This window comes from Diceros bicornis, chromosome 17 (assembly GCF_020826845.1).
Source record: "Diceros bicornis minor isolate mBicDic1 chromosome 17, mDicBic1.mat.cur, whole genome shotgun sequence".
Taxonomy (NCBI): domain Eukaryota; kingdom Metazoa; phylum Chordata; class Mammalia; order Perissodactyla; family Rhinocerotidae; genus Diceros; species Diceros bicornis.
Genome location: NC_080756.1, coordinates 57671308 through 57690642, shown reverse-complemented (window position 1 = coordinate 57690642; position 19335 = coordinate 57671308).

The following is a 19335-nucleotide window of genomic DNA, read 5'->3' as shown; positions in this document are numbered from 1 at the left end:
AAAAAAAAAGAACAGAATATCCAAGAACTGTGGGACAATTACAAAAGGTAATGAATGAAATACCTTCTGTATTGAAAATACCAGGAGAAGAAAGAGGGAAAGGAGCAGAAGAAATCTGAGTAATAATGGCTGAGAATTTTCCAAAATTAATGACAGACACCAAACTACAGGAAGCTAAGAGAACACCGAGCAGGAAAAATACAACAAATTCTACACCTAGGCATATCATATTCAAACTGCAGAAAAGCAAAGGAAGAGGAAGTCCTGAGAGCAGTCGGGCAGGGTGAGGGAAGACACCTCATCCATAGAGGAACAAGCTAACAATTGCATTGGACTTCCCATCAGAAACTCTGCAAGTAACAGACTGCAGGCAAATACTTAAAGTGTTGAAAGAAAAAAACCACCAACCTAGAATTCTGTGTCTAGTAGATTATCCTTTAAAAGTGAAAGAGAAACAAAGACCTTCTCAGACAAACAAAAACTGAGGCAATTTATCATCAGTAGGCCTGCCCTGCAAAAAAATGGTAAAAGAAGCTGTTCAGAGAAAAGGAAAATGATATAAGTTAGAAATTTGGATCCATATAATCAAAAGAAGAACATCAGAGAAGGAGTAAGTGAAGTAAAATAAAATCTTTTACCTTTCCTAATTGATCTAATTGATCTAATAAATAACTATTTGTTTAAAGTAATAACATTAAAAATGTATGGGGAGATTATAGCATATGGATAAGTGAATGACAGCAATGTTACAAGGGACAGGAGCGAGGAAACGAGGATTGTAAATATAGGCATATTTGAAAGTGTACTTAGATTAGTTATAAACATGTATTGTAAACTCCAGGATAACCACTAAAATATTTTAAAAGAAGTATAATTGATGTTAAGAGAGGAGAGAAAATGGAATCATGTAAAATGCTCAATAAAAACCAGAGGAGACAGAAAGAAAAGGGGAGATAAAAAAAGAAATACAGAATAAGTGCAACAAATATGACAATTATAAATGTGGTAGATATTAATCCAAATAGATAAAAGTCACTTAAAATGTGAATGGTAAATAAAGAAATTAAAAGACAGATTGTCACAATGGATAAAAACACAAGACCCATCTATATGTTGTCTTTTGTTGTGTGTGTGTGTGTGAGGGAGATCAGCCCTGAGCTAACATCCGTTCTAATCCTCCTCTTTTTGCTGAGGAAGACCGGCTCTGAGCTAACATCTATTGCCAATCCTCCTTTTTTTTCTTCCCCAAAGCCCCAGTAGATAGTTGTATGTCATAGTTGCACATATGTGGGACTGTATGTGGGACGTGGCCTCAGGATGGCCAGAGAAGCGGTGCGTCGGTGCGGGCCCGGGATCCAAACCCGGGCCGCCAGCAGCGGAGCGCACGCACTTAACCGCTAAGCCACCAGGCCGGCCCTATATGTTGTCTTTAAGAAACTCACTTTAGGGGCTGGCCCAGCGGTGTAGTGGTTAGGTTTGCATGCTCCACTTCAGCGGCCTGGGGTTTGCAGGTTAGGATCCTGGGCACGGACATACACACTGCTTATCAAGCCATGCTGTGGCAGGCGTCCCACATATAAAGTAGAGGAGGATGGGCATGGATGTTAGCCCAGGACCAATATTCCTCAGCAAAAAGAGGAGGATTGGCAACAGATGTTAGCTCAGGGCTAATCTTCCTCACCAAAAAAAAGAAAAAAAAGGAAACACTTTAAATATCAAGACACAGAGAGATTAAATTAACCATGCTAACACTAATCAAAAGAAAGCTATAGTAGCTATATTAATTTCAGACAAAGCAGATGCAGAACAAAATAAATTATCAGGGATAAAGAAAGACACTACATAGTGATAAAGGGGTCAATTCTCCAAAAAGACTCAATCCTTAACAGGTATGCACCTAACAACAGAGGGTCAAAATATCTGTGGCAAAAACTGATAGAACTGCAAGGAGAAATAGACAAATCCACTATTATAGTTGGAGACTTCAAACCCTTCTTTCAGTAATTGATGGACTCAGCAGGAAGAAAATCAATAAGGCTATAGTTGAACTGAATTGCACAATTAATCAACTGAATCTAATTGACATTTATATAACACTTCATCCAACAAAAGTAGAATACACATTCTTCTCAAACTCACATGGAATATTCAGTAAGATAGACCACATTCTGGACCATTAAACAAGACTTAACAAATTTAAAAGAGTAGAAATCATACAAAGTATGTTCTTACTACAATGAAATTAAACTAGAAATCAATGACAGAAAGATAGCTGGAAAATACCAAAATATCTGAGGTTAAACAACACATTTCTCAATGACACATGGGTTAAAAAAGTCTCAAGAGAAATTTAAAAATATTTTGAACTAAACAAAAATGAAATACAACATACCAAAATTTCTGGAATGCAGTGAAAGTAGTACTTAGAGGGAAATTATAGCATTAAATGCATATACTAGAAAAGAAGAAAAATCTGAAATCAGTGATCTAAGTTTCCACCTTAGGAAACTATAAAAAGAAGAACAAATCAAATCCAAAGTAAGATCTTAATAAATGAAGATGAAATGTTCATGGGTTGGAAGATTCAATATCGTTAAGATGTCAATTCTCCCTAAATTGATTTATAGCATCAAGTTATTATAATCCCATCAGGCTCTTTGGTAGAAATAACAAGTTGGTCCTAAAATTATATAGAAATGCAAAAGACCCAGAGTAACCAAGACAATTTTGTAAAAGAAGAAAAAAGTTGCAGGATTTACACTACATGATTACTGAAGCTTTCTAGAAAGCTTCAGTAATCAAGGCAATGTGGTATTGACATAAAGATGAGCATATAGAGTATTAGAACAGAATTGAGAGTCCAGAAATAAAACCTTACATTTGTGGTCAATTGATTTTCAACTAAAGTAACAAGACAATTCCATGGAGATATGAGAATCTTTGCAACAATAAGGGCTGGAATAGGGATATCCATTTGCAACAAAATGAACTTAGATCCTTCTTTCACATTATACATAAAAATTAACTCAAAATGGATCATAGCTTTAAGTGTAACAGCTAAAACTATGAAATTTTTAGAAGGAAACATAGGAGAAAACTCTTTGAAAAATCTCGTGAAAATTTTTATGGCTCCAAAACAGGAGCCATAAAAAAATTAATAAATTCACTTTATTAAAATTAAAAACCTTTGTGCTTCAAGAAACAACCTTAACAAAATAAAAAGACCAGCCACAGACTGGGATAAAATATTAGCAAGATATGTATCTGATAAAGGACTTGTTTCCAGAATATAAAAAGAACTTTTACAACTCAATAAAAAGAAGCCAACCCAATTAAAAAATGGATAAAAGACTTGAATAAATATTTCACTAAGGAAGAATATGAATAGCTAATAAAAACATGAAAAGTTGCTCAACATCATTAGTCATTAGGAAATGCAAATTAAAATCATAATGCGATACCACTACACAATCACTAGAGTGCTATATTCAAAAGGACATCATTGATGAGGATATGGAGAAACAGGAACCCTCACGCATTCCTGGCAGGAATGAAAATGGTACATCTACTTTGGAAAACTGGTTGTTTCTTTAAATTAAATATAAACTTACCCAAAACCCAGCAATTTCACTCTAAGGAATCTATCCAAGAGAAATGAAGACATGCTCACGCAAAGACTTGTAAGTGCATGTTCACAGCAGTATTATTCATGCTAGCCAAAAATTGGAAATAATCCAAATGTCTACCAGCTGGTGAGTGGATAAACCCAATGTGGTATATCCATGCAATGGAATACTATTCAGCAATAGAAAGGAATGAATTATGGGTAAATGTTACAAGATGGATGAATCTAAAAAAAATCATGCTTAAGGAAGCCAGATGCAAAGACTATATATATTACATGATTCCATTTACATTAAATTTCCAGAAAAGGCAAATTATAAAGACAGAAAGCAGATTGGTGATTACCTGGGGCTAGAGGTGGGAATCGGTATTGACTGCAAAGAAACTTAATAGACTTTTTAGGATGATAACAATGTTGTAAAACTGGATTGTGGTGATGGTTACACAACACTATAAATTTATTAAAAATAATTAAATTGTACACTTGCAAGGCAGGTAAATTATACCTCAATAAATATGTGAAAAAAAAAATCTGATGCTCAGTACTGATTTAGCAAGGGAGACACGACCTCTGGAAGATCTAAGCCCCAAGAGACAAGCTCCTCATCTGTGTAGACGTCATCCTGTTGTGACATAATTTCTCTCTCCCTCCTCCTGACCTATGCTGACTGATGGCACTGTGGCCCCAGCCACAGCCAATCCTGTAAGTCATGTCCTTTGCAGCTGCCCACCATCCCTGTGGACTCTCAGATTTTACAGCCAAGATCTCTGGGATGGTGTTATGAGAGGTTCGGGGATTCGATCGGAGACGTAAAAGACACTTTCCACTCCAAACAAATGGACCGAAGCTATATTTTATTATATAGAGGATAGTAAAGGCGATAGTCCGCAAACAGATCTAGATAGGTCAAATATTAAGAGGGAAAAACATCAGCCCGACTGGAAAGGGAAAACACCCACATCGGCTGAAGAGAAATGACACAAATCAACCGGAAAGAGAAACACCAGGTTGACCGGAAAGAGAACACATCAAATCAATTATTTTATATCAAATCAATTACTTCACATCAAATCAATTACTCACAACATCCACGCCCCACTGTCGGGAGAGCCCTGTCAATCGACGCGGCTGGGCAAGGATCACACGTCCTGGGCAAGGTGTCCCTTCCACAGGTGGAACTCTCACCAGGGCTCAGTTTCCAGCAGTTTTTACACCATCAGTAATTTTCAGAGTAAGCAATTACAGAGTTTGCAGAGCAAGCATTTAGTGTTTCCATGCACAAATGGTTATCAGTGGCGTACGTGCACTGAGCCCCCTGGCTAACGTCCCAGCCCAGTAGTTGTGTACGTGCGTTGTTCTCTTTGGTTATCGTCTCAGCCCGGCACAGATGGCCAGTCCATTCCGGGCTACGACGCTCCAAGAGCCTTGAAATGTTACAACTTGCAACTCTCTCCGTGGGAGAAAGGCCAGTTCCCGGGAAAAGGCCAGTTCCCACCACACAGAAAGCAGCTTTGTATTTCTTTTTGTGCTGGTGGCTGTAGGTCAACGGAGCGGCCAAACATGGCCGTACTCATGTCAAGACAGACAGTGTTCCAGGTTTCCAGCCACTTGCTTAATACTTTTCGCCATCACTATATGGAGATAATTCTGATACCAGTAATAGTCCATGTGTATTATAAATCTAACAAAAATAAATTCTCTTTTTTTTTTTTGTGAGGAAGACCAGCCCTGAGCTAATATCTGATGCCAATCGTCCTCTTTTTTTTTGCTGAGGAAGACTGGCCCTGGGCTAACATCTTCCTTTACTTTATATGGGACGCCGCCACAGCATGGCTTGCCAAGTGTGTTGGTGCACACCCGGGATCCCAACCGGCGAACCCCGGGCCGCCGCAGCAGAGCACGCGCACTTAACCGCTTGCGCCACGGGGCCGGCCCCAAAAATAAATTCTTATCTACAATCTTGGCCTTTACAAAAAGAAAAAGAACTGAAGGGCAGGCCCGGTGTCGCAAGCGGTTAAGTGCGAGCGCTCCGATGCAGCGGCCCGGGTTCGCTGATTCAGATTCTGGGCGCGCACAGACGCACTGCTTGGCAAGCCATGCTGTGGCGGTGTCCCATATAAAGTGGAGGAAGGCGGTCATGGATGTTAGCCCAGGGCCAGTCTTCCTCAGCAAAAAAAAAAAAAGAGGAGGATTGGCAGATGTTAGCACAGGGCTGATCTCCTCACACACACACACACACACACACACACACAAAAAGAACTGAAATGTACTTTATACACATTCTATACACTTTCTGCCCCACTAAGAATACTCACCAAGCTTCTAAAACATACTTGATGTTTGTCCCCTAATGACAAGTGTGTGTATACGTCTGCACACGTGTGTTCCAGAAAACCTAGGTGGAAGATGAGAGGTGAAGCTGTAGTAATTTGGCATCTGAGTTATTGAGTTTTACTTGAGTGACACATCTGTGAAGGAACGGAAGGGTGACATCATCACTTCCTCTGCCAACTTTGTTTGCTGCTTTTTATTCTTTTAAAGGAAAGAATTTCTTTGGGGCTGCAGCTGGCTGCCTCCAAAGAGAGATCAAACCAGCACATTTCCTGCTCTTGCCTTTCTCGTTTACTCTGGACTCAGACGCCAGCTGAGTTTTTCAGGGCTTCAAAATTCCTTAACTACTCATTTCTTGATTGTCATTCTTTTCACAACAGATGTTTATTGAGCTCCTGTTAAGTGCAAAAGGCTGTCTGAGATGCTATGGGGGATACAGAGACGACAAAGAATGACTCTGCCCTCCAATAGTTTACAATCTAATTAAAGTAGGAGGTATGTACACAGATAACTAAACTATTAGGTAACATGTAATAACAGAGTGACAACCCGAGCTATCAGAGTTTTGAGGAAGGGGAGAAGCCTTTTAGCTAGAATAGTCAGGAAAATCTTTATGGAGAAGGTGGTATTGAAATCAGGCCTTAAGGATGGATATAACTTTGAGTGAGAGAGTTGAAGGAATGTGGGAAACATAAACAGAAGGAAAGACGTGCCTGGAAGAAGAGGTTTTTAGATATGAGAAAGCACAAGGTGTATTTGGGAGAAAAACAACATCATTTTGCTGAAATACAGAATACGTATTGGGGAGTAGTAGCAGATAAGTGTATAAATATAATTTGGAATCAAATCACGTAGCATATTGAATACCAGTTAAGGTTTTGATTCATCTCCAGACAGGCAGTGTTAACCTTCTCTTGACTCAAAAGGCATTTAAATTATGGGGACACAGCCTCAGGCTCTATCTAACAAGATTCATACGTTACACTGGAGAACTTTCTAATATGGTCACAAAAATATGAACGGTTGTACTGCATGACCTTTAGGCCCCATCCAGTCTGAGACTGGAAAGTTTGGTGGTCTCCGGGAGGCCATGAACAGAAAATGAACTCTTGTCTTTTGGTGCCGTCTATGGCCAGAGCTATGTATGGCTCATGGGGAAGGATCTGACCTCCCGGAGAGGTGCCAAGGGCCTGGTCTGCTCAGAAGTCGGTCTTTCCTGAAGCTTAGAAAATGAGGATGGCCTTTGCACAACACATGGTCCTTCGGGTGGGTAGTTCTGCTTAGTGTTTCAAATACCAGGTGGCTGGTCACCACTGCTAGCACAATGATAGGCAAATACGTGGTGTGCGCCCATGCTGGTTTAAGATCCGTCTGATCACTATTTATTCCACTGTGTAATCAAAGAAAGTAATACCCTGCAGAGGAACAGTGAAGCCCCAGGCAGACTGTCAGAAGAGTTTGAGAAGACTGACAATTACGCAAAATCTTGATTAGCTCTCGCTCCAGTGGTTGCTCCCTAGAAGACTTGGGCAGGCTGGTGCAATGAATACAAAACACCTGCTGAAGCCAGAAGTCCTGCAATGGAAGCAGAAGGGAAAAGGGAAAGAGAGGGTTCTTTTCCCTGAAAGAGGAACAGAGAGGTGGGAGACGGAATAAGTCAGACAACTGACTTTTAAAAATATCAGGTGGGAAGAGGCTAACAGTATCATTAAAAAAAACAAAACACACATTTTGCTAAAAGCAGTAAATTTGCCATAAATCCAACACAGCAGCAGCTGGAATGGCCCAGAAATGGAAAATGGTGAGGTTAGGTGCTATCTGTGACAGCTGGAAAATTCAGCTGAGCTAATGTGGAGACAAGAAAAAGCGGGACAAATGCACCACAAGTATTCTAAAGATGTCTTCTGCTGCAATCAGAAGCTGAGTTCAAATTCAGGGCCGTTCAGCGGGTTTAATTAACTACACATCCCTTGGGTTCTTTTCCTAGTTCACCCACTTGGCAAGCTATATTTAACTTGGGCATTTTTTCCCTCAGCTGAACTAAATGACCTCCAAAGTCCCATCCACCTCTAAAACTCTCCATTTCTTTGACTCAGTAAATTTCACTACCTGGGCTCAAAGTATATTAAGGATCTGAAAAAGTCAAGTGGTTCAGGAGATTTTAAATGTTTTAAAGCCAAAATCTTTATATTAAAAAAGTGGAAAAAATTGCAGAATCTTGATCAGTTAAATTGGGATATTCATTAGTGGCATTTTCTTTGTATCACACACAAAAAACACATTTTTAAAGGTAGAAGAGGAGACAAAGAATTAGAAATAGAAGTAGAAAAAGGAAGTAGACTCAGAAATAATATCTTAATATATGCCTAAATTGCAAAAACCTGATTTCAAATGAAAATATCTACAACCTAATTCTACTTGTAAAATTTCCTTAGAACCCTAGCCAATTCTACAGATCAAGTCATTGTTTTTCCTTATTCCTCTCCAGCGTCACAGCTCCTACACACGCCCTTGTTCAGTCCTCGCTCCTCCTTCTGAATTTTGCATCACTCTAATAACACCAATATCTACCCAGACAAGAAATATCTTTTACTCTTTTTCCTCACCCCCCTCACCCCGCTCTTTCAGTCACCAAGTCCTACAGATTCAATCTTCTACATGTACACTGATTGAAACTCCTCTGTTCCCCATCCTAACATTTGCTGCTTTAGTTCAAGCCCTCATAATCGCTCATCTACACTACTGCCGCAGTCCCTAAATGAACCATGTTCATTTATTTAAGACATGCATTTTGTATCAGGCTCCCTTTTAGGTTCTGAGGACACTGTGGTGAGTAAGAGAGAAGTTCCTAGTCTCATAAAGCATGTATATTCTAGTGAGAGAGCCAGACAATAAAATCTAAAACAAATAAGATGATTATAAGTTGTGGTAAGTTCTAGGAAGAAAATCAGCAGTGATGTGAGAAAGAGAGAGTCACCGAGGACTGAGGATCCACACAGATGGTGTGACCCCAGAGGGGGAAACATGGAGGTGAGGTCTGAAGGAGGAGAAGCAGCAGCCCGGCCCAGAGCATTCCAGCAGGAGGAGGTGCAAGGTGTCGGAGGGCCTGAAAGAGCAGGGAGGCTGGAGAGCAGTGGGCAAGAGAGAGACTCAGGGTGAGGTCGACACACCAAATAATGGACAGCCTTTGGGTCCTCAGATTGGAGTTGGGACTAGTTTTCTAAGTGCAATGGATCTAATAGATAGGATTTAAGCAGGGGAGTAATGTAATCTGACTTACGTTTTTAAGAAATCACTCTGATTAGTGTATCGTCAATGGATTGGATGGGAGTGAAAGAAAGGTAGAGAGATTAGTTAGGAAGCTAGTGCAATAGTGCAGCTGGGAGAACATGGTGGCGTGGGCTGGAGTGATGGAGCACATGGAGAAAAGTGGATGGATCTGGGATATATTTTGGTGACAGACCAGACTTGATGGATTGGTGTAGGAGGCATGCAGGGAAAAGAGGATGTCTAATGGGGTGTAGCTTGGGTAACTAACTGGATGGATGGTGATGATACATTCTATGCTGGAAAGATGAGGGAAAGAACAGGTTTTAGACAACCAAGTGGAGGTCAAGAAGGCTTTCTGATACAGGATGCTGTGGGTCAAGAGAGAGGTCTGGGATGGAGATATAAAATTCAGTCATCACTGTACAGATCCTGCTTGAAGCAGGGACTAGGTGAGATCACCTGACACAGCAGTGGAGGGGGTACAGCTAGAGAGGAGAGAGGGAGAGAGGAGAAGGCCCAGGACTGAGCCTTGAGACCCCCCAATATAGAAGGGTTGGAAAAAGGAGGGAGACCCAGCAAAGGAGGCTCTGATGTTCACCACCCTAATCCATCCTTCACATTGAGGCAGGGCGATCTCTCCAGTACTCAGATGTGATCATGACTCCTCCCTGCTTAAAATACACCAAGGTTCTCCACTGCCCTTTCGAGAAAATCTAACCTCTTAGATGGGATACAAGTCACTTCACAATCTAGACCTAATTTTCCTTTCCAGGTTCATCTTCCTTGTCCCCTTTATCATAGCACTTTAAAATTGTGTTATGATTATCTGGATATACACCTGTCTCTGTTATTAGACATAAGTTAAGGAGAGGGATTATGTCATTATTAATTTTGCATTTGCAATGCCTAGCACATAGCAGATTCTCAACAACATTCATTGAACAAGAGGAAGGAAGGGAGGGAAGGAGGAAGGGAGGAAGGAAGAAAAGATTATTCTTTGTGTGAGAAGCTTCACAAAGAGAATACATGACAAGTAACATCTGTGTCACCCTCTTCCCTGGCATTTGAGACTATGAAATCTGGGATGGAATGAGAAGAGCCCCATCTAGAGGTAGAAAGATGCAGGAATAGACCCATTCTGAAGTTTGTCCAGAAATATAAACCACTGACCAGGCAAAGTTGGAACTTACCCACACCAAAGTAACCTTTTTAAGAAGCCAATTAATAGGAACAATTATGTAGAAATCAGTTAACTATGAAAAATATTTCTCAAATTCTTTATGGGCATATCAGAACGAAAAACCACTGAGTCACCTGGTCTTTGAATTTATAAGGTAGAAGTTGCTATTCCTCTTTGACAGTAAAGCCCTAAATATTTGTGACTTCATACAATTGGACCTTGAGAACTCACTAGGAGATTCTAGCTCCTTTCATATCGTAGCAGTGATAAAATGACGCTTCTCTGCTTGGGGAAATCAATTGCTCCCACTGTGACTGCGCCTCAAGAAAAACATCCCTGAGGAAGGAAGACGGCCCCTGCTGTGCACACTGGCTCTCCTGCAATGACGGGTGACTGATGTCTCAGAGCTTCACATCTCTCTGAACTTCCTAACAAACCCGCGTAGATAACAGCAGCAATCAGCAACTCTGCTGACCAACTGCAAGCTGTCAACCAGCAATTGCTATCTGTTATTGTTTGAGTGGTTTTGCTTTACAATTTAACAAAGAGGAGAGAAAATGATGGGATTTAAACACTGTACCATGCCCACATGAAATATCACTGCAGAGCATGTCTTTATGTTCCTGTTTTTTTATTTGAGTTCTATTGTTTCAGAAAACATATAGGTTTGGCTTGGCTATGGAGCATCATATTCCATCTGCCTGTTTATAAAAGACCCAACTTATATTGTGTTCTATGGTTCAGTTAAAACCACTAAACAGCACTTCCTTCCTTCCTTCTTTCTTTTCAAATAGAAAGAAAAATGGAACAGGATTGAAAAGACTGAATTCTTTCCCAGCTGTGTGATCTCAGGCAAGTCATATAATTTTTTGTTTGAACACTGGATTTCCGAAATGTGAAATGGGGAGAATTTTTGCTGCATTCCTCTCTCAGGTTATTGTGAAGGACAAATGAAATAATGTAAATGAAAGCATTTTTTAATTTTTAAGGAAATTTTATTGAGGTATAATTTACACACAGTGGAATCCATAGATCTTGAGTGTGCAGTTCAATGAGTTCTGACAAATGTATACACCTGCGTAACCCACACTTCAATCAAATTACAGACTATTACCACCACGCCCAAAAGCTACCTTGGGCCTCTTCCCAGTCAATACTCCCCAACCCCTGCTTCAGATGCAACCACATCTCTGAGTCTGTCCACCATAGATGATTTTTTGCCTACTCTAGAACTTCAAATAAGTAGAATAATACAATATGTATTCTTGGGTGTCTGTCTTCTTTCACTCAGCATGATGTTTGTGACATTTATCCACGTTGTTACATGTATCGGTAGTTTGTATCTTTTTATTACTGAGCCATATTCCATTATGTATCCCTTCTCCATTTTAAGAGTGCAGTTCGATGAGTTTTGACAAATGTATATATGCTGTAACCACCACCATAAGCAAGATAGAACATTTCCGTGGCCTCCAAAAGTCCCCTCATGCCCCTTTTACCATCAGTCCCTTCTCACATCCAAGACTCTAGGCACTACTGTTATGCTTTTTATCATGATTGTTTTGCCTTTTCCAGAATTTCAAATAAATGGAATCATACACTGTGTAGTTTTTTGTGTCTGCTTTTACTTACCATGATGTTTCTGAATTCATCCACGTTGCGTGCAGCAGTAGTCTTCCAATGAATGAATATGTCACAGCTTGTTTATCCATTAACTAATTGATGGACACTTGGGATGTTTCCAGTTTGGGGCTATTATGAATAAAACTGCTAAGAAAATTCATGTACAATAAGCCTTCATGTAGACATATGTTTTAATTTCTGTTGGATAAATATGTAAGAATGGGATTTTTGGGTCATATAGAAACTTTATAAGAAGCTGCCAAACTGTTTTCCAAAGTGGCTGTATCATTTTTGTATTCCCACCAGCAATGTATGAAAGTTCCAGTAGTTCCGCATCCTTATCAACATTTCTTATTGCCAGTCTCTTTAATTTTGGCCATTCCAGTGAATGTGTAATGGTATCCCACTGTGGCTTTAATTTGCATTTCCCTACTGACTAAATAATGTTGAGCACCTTTTCATGTGCTTATTCATCATTCATATATTTTCTTTGGTGAAATGTCTGTTTAAATCTTTCACACTTTTAAAAAAATTGAGTCATCTGTCTTCTTATAATCTAATTGTAAGAGTTCTTTTTTTGGATACAAGTCTTAGATACATGTTTTGCAAATATTTTTACCTAGTCTGTGACTTTCTTGACACTGTCTTTTCAAGAGCAAACCTTTACATTTTGATGAAATTTAATTCATCAGTACTTTTGGTTTGTGCTTTTCATGTCCTGCTCATGCCTACCCAAGGTCATAAAAGGTTTCTCCAATGGTTTCTTAAAAAGTTTTTAAAATTTGGATTCTACGTTTAGATATATAATTTTGTGAGTTATTTTTTAACATATGGTGTGACGTAAGAGTCAAAGTTCATTTTTTCCCATATGGCTGTCCCATTGTTCCAATGCTATTTGTTAAAAAGACTCCCATTTCTCCCATTGAATTGGCAGCTTTGACAAAAATCAATCAATGATATATATGTGGGTCTATTTCTGGATTTTCCTATCTTTATTCCAATATCATACTGTCTTGATTACTGTAACTTTTAATGTCTTGAAATCCGATGGTGTAAGCCCACGCAAATTTTCTTCTTTTTCAAAATTGTCTTGACTATTCTAAGACCTTTGAGTTTCTATATAAATTTAAGAATCAGCTTGATATTGTGTTAAATCTACAGAACAATCTGAGGACAAGTGACATCTTAACAATATTGAGTCCATATGATCCATAAGCATATATTTTTTAGTGTAAAAGGCTTGCACATATCTTGGTAAACTTATTCCTAAGTATTTCGTGTTGTTTGACACTACTGTAAATAGTATTGTCTTTATTTCAATTTCCAATTATTCATTCCTATTCTATAGAAATACAGTGATATGTTGTGTATTGTCCCTGTATTCTACAATCTTGCTAAACTCTAATTAGTTCTAGTCACTTGTTTGTAGATTCTTTTTTGTAGTTCTATTTACTTTTTTGTACAAAGAAGATCATGTCAACTGTAAATAAAGATCATTTTATTTCTTCCCTTCCAATTTACTTCCTCCTTCCCTTTCTTTTATTTCTTTTCCTTACCTTACTGCATTGCCAAAGAGCTCTGGTATAATGTTGAGTAAAAGTGAAGAGAGCAGACATTCTTGTTATCTTTCCATCTTAAGGAAGAAGCATATAGTTGTTCACTGATAAATATTATGTTAGCTGTTGGTTTCTCATAGATTCCATTCATTGATCTGAGAAAGTTCCATTTTATTCCTAGTTTGCTGAGAGTTTTTATCATGAATGAGTTTTGAATTTTCTCAAACCCTTTTTCTGCATCTGTTGAGTTAATCATATGGTTTTTCTTTTTGTCTATTAATGTGATGAATTACATTGCTTGATTTTCAAAGATTAAATTAATAACTCATTCCTGGGATAAACTCCAATTTGCCATGATGTTTATTCTTTTTATATGTTGCTAGATTTAATTTGCTAATATTTTGTTAAGGATTTTTGCACTTATGTTCATGAGGAGCATTGGTCTGTAGGTTTCTAGTAGTAACTTTGGTTTTGGTATCAGAACAATACTGGACTTATGAAATGAGTTAGGAAGCATTCCTTCTCTTCTGCTTTACAAAAGCATTTTTGTAGGATTGGTATTATTTCTTCCTTAAATATCTGATAGAATTTACCAGTGAAACCATTTGGCCCTGAAGTTTGTAGGCAGGTTTTAAATTACGGATTCAAAATTTTAAATAGATATATGACTTTCCAGTTTTTTTCTTCTTGAATGGGCTTTGTCAGTTTGTGTTTTTTCAAGGAATTTTTCATTTCATTTAAGTTGTTGAACATATTGGCATAAAAATGTTCATAACATTCTCTGATTCTTCTTTTAATGTCTGTAGACTCTGTAATGATGTCCCCTTTTTCATTCCTGATGTTGGTAGTTTGTGTCTTCTCTCCTTTTACTGATCAGGCTGACTAGAGGTTTACCAATTTTTGATTTTCTTTAAATGAACATTGTCTTGGTTTCATTGATTTTCTCTATTGCTTTTCTGTATCGTTTTCATATTTATTATTATCATTTCATATTTATTATTTCCTTCCTTCTGCTTACTTCAGGTTTAACTTGTTCTTCTTTTCATAGTTTTGTAAGGTGAAAGATAAGATTAATTTAAGACCTTTTAAATTTTCTAATATGATCATTCATTGCACTAAACCTTCCTCTAAGCACTGTTTTAGCTGCATCTCACAAATTTTAATATGCATGCTTTCATTTTTATTCAGTTCAAAATATTTTCTCATTTTAATTCTTTTTTTGACCATGGGTTATTTAGAAATGTATTAATTTGCAACTATTTGGGGATTTTTCTGATATATTTATGTTATTATTTTTGTTGTGGCCAAAGAATATACTCTGTATGATTTCAAATATTTTAAATTTATTGAGACTAATTTTGTGGACCAGTATATGGCCTATCTTGGTGAATGTTCCACATGGACTTCAAGAAAACGTGTACTGTGCTCTTGCTGAGTGGAATGTTCTATAAATATCAATTAGGTCATACTGGTTGACAGTGTTCTTTGAGTTTATAGCCTTACTCATTATTTTCCACTTTTTCCATCAATTATTGAGAAAGGAGCATTGAAATTTCCAACTATAATTGTGTATTTACCTATTTCTCCTTTCAGTTCTATCAAATATTGCCTCATGTATTTTGAGTTTCTATTACTAGATTCATATACACTTAGGATTGATCTGTCTTCTTGATGAATTGACCCCTTTATCACTGTGAAATGTTTCTCTTTATCTTCGATAATATTCTTCATTCTTTTCCTTTTTTTTTTTTTTTGAGGAAGATTAGCCCTGAGCTAACATACGATGCCAATCCTCCTCTTTTTTTGCTGAGGAAGATTGGCCGTGGGCTAACATCCGTGCCCATCTTCCTCCCCTCCATATGGGAGGCTGCCACAGCATGGCTTGACAAGCAGTGCATCAGTGTGCATCCGGGATCCGAACCTGTGAACCCCAGGCCACCGCAGCGGAGAGCGCACACTTAACCACTGCGCCACCAGGTCGGCCCCAATATTCCTCATTCTAAAATCTAACTTGTCTGTTATTAATATAACCATTCCAGCTTTCTTTTAATTAGTGTTTGTATGGTATATCTTTTTCCGCCCTTATATTTTTAACCTGTCTGTGTATTCATATATAAAGTGAGTTTCTTGAATACAGCATATAGTTGGGTCTTGCTTTTTTACCCAAACTGACAATCTCTGGCTTTTAAATGGATTATTTAGATGTTTACATTTTATTTAGTTTCCATGGTTTTTTTTTTTTTTTGAAGATTTTATTTACTTATTTTTCCCCCCAAAGCCCCAGTAGATAGTTGTATGTCATAGCTGCACATCCTTCTAGTTGCTGTATGTGGGACGCGGCCTCAGCATGGCCAGAGAAGCGGTGCGTCGGTGCGCGCCCGGGATCCGAACCCGGGCCACCAGTAGCAGAGCGCGCGTACTTAACCACTAAGCCACGGGGCTGGCCCAGTTTCCATGGGTTTTATTTCCCAGTTTCTATTTGTCTCGTCTGTTCTTTGTTCCCCCTTTTCCTCTCTTTTAGCCTTCTTTTGAGTTAATGAAATAATTTTTATAATTCCATTTAATTTCCATCGTTGGATTATTAACTATTTCTCTCTTTTTATAGGAATTGCTCCAGGATTTACAATATCCACCTGTAATTTATCACAATCTACCTTCATATAGTATTACACTTCTTCACCTTCATACAACATTATATTTCCACTTCCCTCTTCTTTCTTTTGTGTTATTGTTGTTATGCATTTTACTGCTACATACTTTATTAATTCCACAATAGAGGTATTAATTTTATTTATTTTTATTTTTTATTTTTGCTTTAAATAGGCAGTTGTCTTGAGAGATTTAAAAATATGATAAAGATATCTTTTATATTTACCCACATATTTGCCATCTTCAGCACTCTTCACTTCTTTTTATAGACCCAAATTTCCATTTGCTATCAGTTTCCTTTCGCCTGAAGAATTTAAGATTTCATTTAGTGTAGGTCGCTGGTGACGAGTTCTCTTGGCTCTTAATCATATGAAAGAAGGCTTTATTTTGCCTTCCTTTTTGAAAGATGTTTTCCCTGGTTATATAAATAAAAATTGACTTTTTTTTTTTTTACCCTTTTGGCATTTTAAAGATGTTGTTGCGTTGTCTTCTGGCTTGAGTAATTTATGACGAGAGGTCTCCTGTCATTCTTTCTTTGTTCTCCTGAACCAATGTGTCCTTTTTGTTTTTTTTTTCCTTTTCTGGCTGCTTTAAGATTTTTTCTTTCTATCGCTTGTTTTCAGAAATTTGATATGGTGTGCCTTGGTGCAGTTTTCCTTTTGCTGAGATGCTTGGATCTGTGGATTTATCATGGAAACTTTTTTTTTTTTTTTTGGTGAGGAAGATTGGCCCTGAGCTAACATCTGTGCCCATCTTCCTCCACTTTGTATGTGGGATGCCACCACAGCATGGCTTAGGTGTGTATATCTGTGCCCAGGATTTGAACCTGTGAACCCTGGGCCACCAAAGCAGAGGGTGTAAACTTAACCACTATGCCACCAGGCCAGCCCCAATTATCATGGAAAATTTTTGGCTGTTATTTCTTCAAAAAGTTTTTCTCTTCTCCCTCCTTTTTTGGATGCTGGTTATGTGCATTTAGACTGTTTGATATTGTTCCACAGTTCACCGAGGCTTTATTCATCTTGTTTTAAAAAATTTTTTTTCCTCTCTGTGTTTTAATATAGAGAGTTTCTCTTATTATGCCTTCAACTTCACCTTTTTTTTCTTCTTCAGTTAATCTCATTCAGTCTGTTTTTCATTTCAGATATTATATTTTTCATCTCTAGAAGTTCTATTTGGGTCTTTATTATATATTCCATTTTCCTCTTCACTATGTTTGTGTTCTCCTTTACATCTTTTAGTATATTTATAATAGTTGTTCAAGGTCCTTATTGCTAATTCCATCATCTCTCTCATTTTTTAATCTATTTCTATTGATTTATTTTTCTCCTGACTATGGGTCATATTTTCCTGCCTCTTTAGATGCCTGGTAATTTCTTACTGTATGGCAAACATTGTGAATTTTATGACGTTGAGTGCTGGATTTTGTTGTATTCCTTTAAAGAATGTTGGATTTTGTCCTGGAATATGATTACGTTATCAGCAAATATGTTTATTCCTTTAGAGGCTTGCTTTCAAGCTTGATCATGTCCAGAGCAAAGGTCTACTACAAAGGATGACCCTCCCAAGAGCTCTACACAACGTCCTGTGTATTACAATTTTTCTCTATTCTGGATAGTGGAATGGGAACTATTCCCAGCCTTGTGAGCTCTTAGAATTGCTTGGCCTACTTCCTTCTGGTGATTATTTCTTCAGCTTTGTGGAGTTTTTCTCCACACAAATGCAGATCATTAGCCAAACACTTGAGGCGACCACTCTGCAGCTGTCTGGAGCTTCTCTGCACCACAAATTCTAGGTAACTTGGCCTCCCCAATCTCTGTGCTCTGATCAACTTCATGAGACTGAAGGACTGCCTTTGGATTCCCTTGCCCTGCACTGCAGCCTATACACTCTCCAGTCAGTCAGCGGGGGCAATCACAGGGCTCACCTAGTTTGTTTCTCTTCTTTCAGGGATCACAGTCCTGTACTCCCTGTTGTCCAATGCCTTCTAATTCTTTAGGGCAGGAGCACAGTTCCTGAAGCAGCTGATCCTACTCCAAGTCTCTTACATGTTCATTAATTCTCATAATAGCCCTCCGAAATAGATACTATTATTATCATGCTCATGTTATAGAAAAGGAAACTACGCATAGAGGAATTAAAAAGCTCACTCAAGCCATTTCTGGAGAGTGACGTCAGCATCATGGCAGAGTGAGCTTTCCCGTGAACTCTTCCCCCTATAAGATACAACAAAAGGAACAGTCACAGACCAACAACGGAATCCCAGACAGTGAAAAGCTAGATCGGAAAGATCCACACTGCCACACATCTGAGAGTGCAACATGCTGGGCCCCCAGAGGAAGTGGGGAGAGGTAAGGAGAACTCCTCTCCCTCCCCATCAGATCAGCGATCCCAGTCTGCACGGCTCCCAGAGAGGGGGGAGGGGCGGCCCTCTGCGGGGAAACCATAGCTCTTCCGGCTCTCTCAGCCAGTGGGCAACTCCCACACAGAGGACTCAGAAGAGCCACAGGGCTACCATCAACATCTGAATACCCCAGAGAGAGGATAAAGAGGGGCGAACGAGAAGCCCCCCCACACCAGGGACCCAGAGGGCAAAAGAGAGAGCACCCCTGCCCCCCCCAAACCGGACTCTGCAGCTCAGCCAACCAGACCAGACCAAGCCATCTGACCTGCACATCGTAGCGGAAAAACCGCGGCAGAGCGCAGAGGGCTTAGATTACACAGCCCTTTACCACCACACAGTGGCGGCAGGTGGAAATTGCAACCAGAGATTTCCAGGATCAGGAAAAACAAAGCCAACACAGGAACCACAACACAAAGATACATGAAATCACCAGACCAGAAGGAAAACAACAAGCACACAGAAACCAACCCTGAAGACACAGAAATCCATAATCTACACGACAGAGATTTCAAAATAGCTATCATAAAAACACTCAACGAAATATGACACAACACAAACAATTCAATGAGATTAGGAGTTTCTTCACAAAAGAGATTGAAATCATAAAGAAAAACCAATCAGTGCTGATGGAGATGAAGAACACAATGGAGGAGATAAAGGAGAATCTGGAATCTTTAAAGAACAGAGCTGACAATAT